Source organism: Cololabis saira, chromosome 15 (assembly GCF_033807715.1).
Source record: "Cololabis saira isolate AMF1-May2022 chromosome 15, fColSai1.1, whole genome shotgun sequence".
NCBI lineage: Eukaryota > Metazoa > Chordata > Actinopteri > Beloniformes > Belonidae > Cololabis > Cololabis saira.
Genome location: NC_084601.1, coordinates 2,626,167 through 2,633,329, shown reverse-complemented (window position 1 = coordinate 2,633,329; position 7,163 = coordinate 2,626,167).

Below are 7,163 nucleotides of genomic sequence, written 5' to 3'. Positions count from 1 at the left end.
TATTATTATTATTATTATTTTTATTATTATTATTATTATTATTATTATTATTATTATTATTATTATTATTATTATTATTATTATTATTATTATTATTATATATAATTAATAATAACATTATAAAACGGGTATAGAAAATTGATGATTAATAATAATAATAATAATATGTAAATGTAAATGTACTTTATTTGTATAGCACCTTACATCGACCTCAAGGTGAACCAAAGTGCTTTACATAACATACAACAAAATAAAACAAGAATAAAACATATGAACATATAAAAACATCAAGTATAAAAAAGTGTCGCCACACTACTGGGTATTAAAAGCCACCCTGAATAAATAAGTTTTAATTTTAGATTTAAAAAGGCCAAGGTCAGAGATGGTGCGTAACTCACAGGGGAGCTTATTCCAGAGCCTGGGGCCGGCAACTGAAAAGGCTCGGTCACCCCAGCGCTTCTGCTTTGACCTGGGCACTTCCAACAAACGTTGGTTGGAGGATCTCAGAGCTCTACCAGGCTCACGCACTGTTAAAATCTCTGATAAATAAGGAGGGGCAAGGCCGTTAAGAGCTTTAAAAACAAACATTAAAAGTTTAAAATCAACTCTAAAACGAACAGGCAGCCAGTGAAGGGAATAGAGGACCGGGGTGATGTGCTCACGTCTGGGTGTGTTCGTTAAAAGACGGGCAGCTGCATTTTGTACCAGCTGAAGACGGCTAAAAGAGGATTGGGCAATGCCAACATAAAGTGCATTGCAGTAGTCCAATCTGGAGCTGACTAGAGCGTGGATAGCTCTCTCCATGTCGTGACGGCTCAAAAATGTTTTGACTTTGGTTAAAAGACGCAATTGATAAAAACTTGTCTTCACGACATTGTCCACTTGTCGGTCAAATTTTAAAAAGCTATCAAAAATAACTCCCAGGTTCCTAACTTTGGGACTAAAAGATCCGGACAAAGACCCAAAGTCAGCCATCACGGTGTCACCAAACAAAATGCACTCCGTTTTGTCCTCATTTAGATGTAAAAAATTGCGTGCCAACCACTGCTTGATGTCAGCAATGCATTCCAGCAGGGAGCTTTGTGCACTAGTGACTTTAGGCTTTAGTGGCAGATAGATCTGTAGATCATCTGCATAACAATGAAATGATAAGTTATGTCTGGCTATAATGGACCCAAGTGGCAACATATATAGTGAAAAAAGAAGTGGGCCTAGAATAGAACCTTGCGGGACGCCGCATGAGAGGGAGGCACAGGAGGAGCAGGAATCACCAAGCATAACGGAGAAGGTTCTATCTGACAGATATGACGTAAACCACTTGAGTACAGTGCTGTGAAGGCCAACATAATGTTTCAGGCGTGACAGAAGGACTGTGTGGTCGACTGTATCAAAAGCCGCTGTGAGATCTAGCAGCACTAAGACAACAGGGCACTTGACATCAACAGACAGGGCAATATCATTGTGCACCTTTAACAAGGCAGACTCTGTGACGAGACCTGAACCCAGACTTAAACTTTTCAAAAACAGAGTTGTTCTCCAGAAATGATCTTAACTGGATAAAAACAACTTTTTCTAAAACCTTACACAGAAAAGGCAAATGAGAGACTGGTCTAAAATTTGACAAAACTGAGGAGTCAAAACTCCTCAAAACTCCTCATAATAATAATAATAATAATAATAATAATAATAATAATAATAATAATAATAATAATAATAATAATAATAATAATAATAATAATAATAATAGAAATAGAAAATGGATAGATGGATGGATATTATTATTATGAATAATAATAATAATAATAATAAGTCGCAGATAATAATAATATTATTATTATTAATCATCCATTTTCTATACCCGTTTTATAATTTTATTAATTATTATTAATAATACAAATATAATAATAATAATAATAATAATAATAATAATAATAATAATAATAATAATACTCACTCATCACTCACTCATCTTCTCCCGCTTTATCCGTTACCGGGTCGCGGGGGCAGCAGCCTCAGCAGGGATGCCCAGACTTCCCTCACCCCAGACACCTCCTCCAGCTCTTCCGGGGGGAGTCCGAGGCGTTCCCAGGCCAGCCGAGAGACATAGTCTCTCCAGCGTGTCCTGGGTCTTCCCCGGGGTCTCCTCCCGGTGGGACATGCCTGGAACACCTCCCTAGGGAGGCGTCCAGGAGGCATCCGGTACAGATGCCCAAGCCACCTCAGCTGACTCCTCTCAATGTGGAGGAGTAGCGGCTCGACTCCGAGCTCCTCCCGGGTGACCGAACTCCTCACCCTATCTCTAAGGGAGCGTCCAGCCACCCTGCGGAGGAAACTCATCTCGGCCGCTTGTATCCGCGATCTTGTCCTTTCGGTCACTACCCAAAGTTCATGACCATAGGTGAGGGTAGGGGCGTAGATTGACCGGTAAATCGAGAGCTTCGCCTTTCGACTCAGCTCCCTCTTTACCACGACAGTCCAGTACATCGACCGCATTACTGCGGACGCTGCACCGATCCGCCTGTCAATCTCACGCTCCATTGTTCCCTCACTCGTGAACAAGATCCCGAGATACTTGAACTCCTCCACCTGAGGCAGGACTTCTCCACCCACCTGGAGAAGGCATACCACCCTTTTCCGGTCGAGAACCATGGCCTCGGTCTTGGAGGTGCTGATTCTCATCCCTGCCGCGTCGCACTCGGCCGCAAACCGCCCCAGCACATGCTGGAGGTCCCGGTCTGATGAAGCCAACAGGACAACATCATCTGCAAAAAGCAGAGATGAAATCCTGAGGTTCCCAAACCGGATCCCCTCCGGCCCCTGGCTGCGCCTAGAAATCCTGTCCATAAAAATTATGAACAGGACCGGTGACAAAGGGCAGCCCTGCCGGAGTCCAACATGCACCGGGAACAAGTCTGACTTACTGCCGGCAATGCGAACCAGACTCCTGCTTCGATCATACAGAGACCGGACAGCCCTTAGTAGAGGGCCCCGGACTCCATACTCACTCAGCACCCCCCACAGAATGGCACGAGGGACACGGTCAAATGCCTTCTCCAGATCCACAAAACACATGTAGACTGGTTGGGCAAATTCCCATGAACCCTCGAGCACCCTGCGGAGGGTATAGAGCTGGTCCAGTGTTCCACGACCGGGACGAAAACCGCATTGTTCCTCCTGAATCCGAGGTTCGACTATCGGCCGTAATCTCCTCTCCAGTACCCTGGCGTAGACTTTCCCCGGGAGGCTGAGAAGTGTGATCCCCCTGTAGTTGGAACACACTCTCCGGTCCCCCTTTTTAAACAGAGGGACCACCACCCCAGTTTGCCACCCCAGCGGTACTGTCCCCTTCCTCCATGCAATGTCACACAGGCGTGTCAGCCAAGACAGCCCTACGACATCCAGAGACTTGAGGTACTCAGGGCGAATCTCATCCACCCCCGGTGCCCGGCCACCGAGGAGCTTACGAACCACCTCGGTGACCTCGGCTTGGGTGATGGATGAGCACGCCTCCGAGCCCCAACCCTCTGCTTCCTCAGTGGAAGGCATGTCAGTCGGGTTAAGGAGATCCTCAAAGTATTCCTTCCACCGTCCGACAATGTCCCCAGTCGAGGTCAACAGCTCCCCACCAGCACCATAAATGGTGCCGGCAGAGTACTGCTTCCCCCTTCTGAGGCGCCGAACGGTCCTCCAGAATTTCCTCGAGGCCGACCGAAAGTCCTCCTCCATGGCCTCCCCGAACTCCTCCCAGACCCGAGTTTTTGCCTCCAAGACTGCCCGAGCCGCGGCCCGCTTGGCCTGCCGGTACCTATCTACTGCGTCAGGAGTCCCACCGGCCAACATAGCCCGGTAGGACTCCTTCTTCAGTCTGACGGCATCCTGTACTTCCGGTGTCCACCACCGGGTTCTAGGATTGCCGCCACGACAGGCACCGGAGACCTTGCGTCCACAGCTTCGAGCCGCCGCGTTGACAATGGAGGCAGAGAACATGGTCCACTCGGACTCGATGTCCCCCGCCTCCCCCGGGATCCGAGAGAAGCTCTCCCGGAGGTGGGAGTTGAAGATGTCCCTGACAGAGGGCTCAGCCAGACGTTCCCAACAGACCCTCACAATCCGTTTGGGTCTGCCCGGTCTGTCCAACCTCCTCCTCCGCCAGCGCATCCAACTCACCACCAGGTGGTGATCAGTTGACAGCTCAGCCCCTCTCTTCACCCGAGTGTCCAAGACATGCGGCCGAAGGTCAGATGAAACGACAACAAAGTCGATCATTGACCTCCGGCCTAGGGTGTCCTGGTGCCACGTGCACTGATGGACACCCTTATGCTTGAACATGGTGTTCGTGATGGACAAACTGCGACTCGCACAGAAGTCCAACAACAAAACACCACTCGGGTTCAGATCGGGGAGGCCGTTCCTCCCAATCACGCCTCTCCAGGTATCACTGTCATTGCCCACGTGAGCGTTGAAGTCCCCCAGTAGAACAATGGAGTCCCCAGTTGGAGCACTATCAAGTACTCCTCCCAGGGACTCCAAGAAGGCCGGGTACTCCCCACTGCCGTTCGGCCCGTAGGCACAAACAACAGTGAGAGACCTATCCCCGACCCGAAGGCGCAGGGAAGCGACCCTCTCGTTCACCGGGGTAAACTCCAACACATGGCGGCTGAGCTGGGGGGCTATAACCAAGCCCACACCAGCCCGCCGCCTCTCACCCTGGGCAACTCCAGAGTAGTGGAGGGTCCAGCCCCCTTCAAGGAGCTGGGTTCCAGAGCCCAAGCTATGTGTGGAGGTGAGCCCGACTATCTCTAGCCGGTATCTCTCAACCTCACGCACAAGCTCCGGCTCCTTCCCCCCCAGCGAGGTGACATTCCATGTCCCCACTGTGAGGGTTGATGTCCAGGGATTGGGTCGTCGAGGCACCCCGCCACGACTGCTACCCAGCCCACAATGCACCGGCCTGCCATGGTCCTTCCTGCGGGTGGTGGGCCTACTGGAAGGCGGACCCGCGTCGCCGTTTCGGGCTGAGCCCGGCCGGGTCCCACGGGCAAAGACCCGGCCACCAGGCGCTCGCCTACGAGCCCCAACCCCAGGCCTGGCTCCAGGGCGGGGCCCCGGTGACGCCGATCCGGGCGACGTAACGGTCCTCGATTTACTTGTCATCATGAAGGCTTGTGAACAAGCCTTCATTGCTTGTGGAATAATAATAATAATAATAATACATTTTATTTACAGGTAGAAACAAACAATAGTCATATACAATAAGTCATTCACATACCATACCAAAAACAAGTTAAAATTTTAGCTGCAAGCAGAGATGAACGGGCCCTCGCTCCCTTGTGCACGTTCAGGCTGCAGTGGAAGCTTGTATGACTTGATGTAGATTCTTCAGGTCTGGACATTTAGTGGATGAAACCACCCACGACTCTCTATATCACACCATTCAAAAGTTATGCCAGGAACGCACCACGAGATGTGGTAGTATCGCGAGAACGAGGTAGCAGAATCCAACATGGCGAGGTAATACTTTCGTTTTCAATAAATGCTTTAAAAACGATTATATTCTCAGTTTAAAATAACGAAAGGGTAGTTTATAGTTAGATTATATAATTCCGAACCCAACCTGGAGCAAAGCGAATCTTTAGACGCATCTATAGACGAGTATTTTGAGAGATTTGTCATGGTGAAGAAGTCTGGGGGCGCGTCCTCCGGCGCTTCCTCCACGCCGAAGCGTTGCCGTCCTGAGGATTCCCCTGGAGCAATTTCTCCTCCAGGAAATACCACCGAGGACATTCTGAGGTCCATTGACACCCGCTTGGCCTCCCATGACTCCCGTTTATCCCTGGTGGAAGTCCTGCACAAGGAATTCCAGTCATTAAGAGAAGCTGTGGAATACGGTAACCAGCAGGTGGAAAAATTGATGGCTGAAAACACCAATCTGAAGAAGTCGATGAAATCCATGTCAGAGGGTTTTAGCCGACTCCAAAATGAAAATAAATCTTTAAAGGAGGCCGTTTTAGACCTTCAAGCTCGTTCCATGAGGGACAACTTGGTGTTCTCGGGGATCCCGGAAAAACCTGATGAAGATCCTGAACAATCCGTCCAGGATTTCATCCGGAACCACCTGAAGCTTCCAGAAGACCTGGCGAACTCCATCACGTTTCACCGCGTCCATCGCCTAGGAGGAAGAAGACCCGAAGCCCAGAGACCCAGGCCCATTGTTGCTAAATTCGAACACTATAAAGACAAAGAGCTTGTGAGAAGAAGGGGGCCACAGCTACGCGGATTGCCGTTCTCCGTGAACGACCAGTTCCCCCGGGAGATCCTGGACCGTCGCCGAGTCCTCTTCCCGGTCCGGAGGAGGTTCATGACGGAGGGATCTCGTGCTGTCATCACCGTGGACAAGCTGTACGTGAACGGACAACTGTACCGCGACTCCAACATCACGCCCTGGCTCTTCTAAAAAAGGATGAGTACAAAATTTACTTTCTTTTCCTCTCTTTCTTTCTTACTAACTGGTGATTAGGTTAGATATAGCTACATAAACACTTGGTGATTAGATTAGATATAGTTTCATAAAATATTCTCGGCATATATTAATGTATTAATAATTCTTGCTCTGCTAGTCTCGGTAAGTTATAGGCTCACACTGGTGATTGCCTTTCTCTCTCTTTTTTTTACTTTCTCTATTTCTTTTTCTATCATGTTTAGAATTATCTCCCTCCCCCCCACCTCACTCCCTTTCCCCTTTTTTTTTCTTTTTTCCCTCTATGTCCCACTCTGCTGCACTTTCTTTCTCGGTTTGGTAAATTGGTACAAACACACATTTCACACATCTAGAATAACATGGCACACACACATACAACAGCTTTTCATGCAACATTACCACTTACATATAATGTTACTTTCAATGATTGGATTATGGATAAATTAAAGTTTGTCACCTGGAACGTAAACGGAGCCGGGAACACGGCAAAGAGATTAAAACTTCTTAACCATATACAAACTCTGCAGGCAGACATTGTCCTACTGCAAGAAACTCATTTAGTTAAAGCTTCGGTAGATGCATTGGCCACGGCACAATTTCCGCATGTTTTCTGCGCCTGTTACAACTCCAGACAAAGAGGGGTAGCAATTCTCATTAATAAAAGAGTAAATTTCACCGTAAAGGA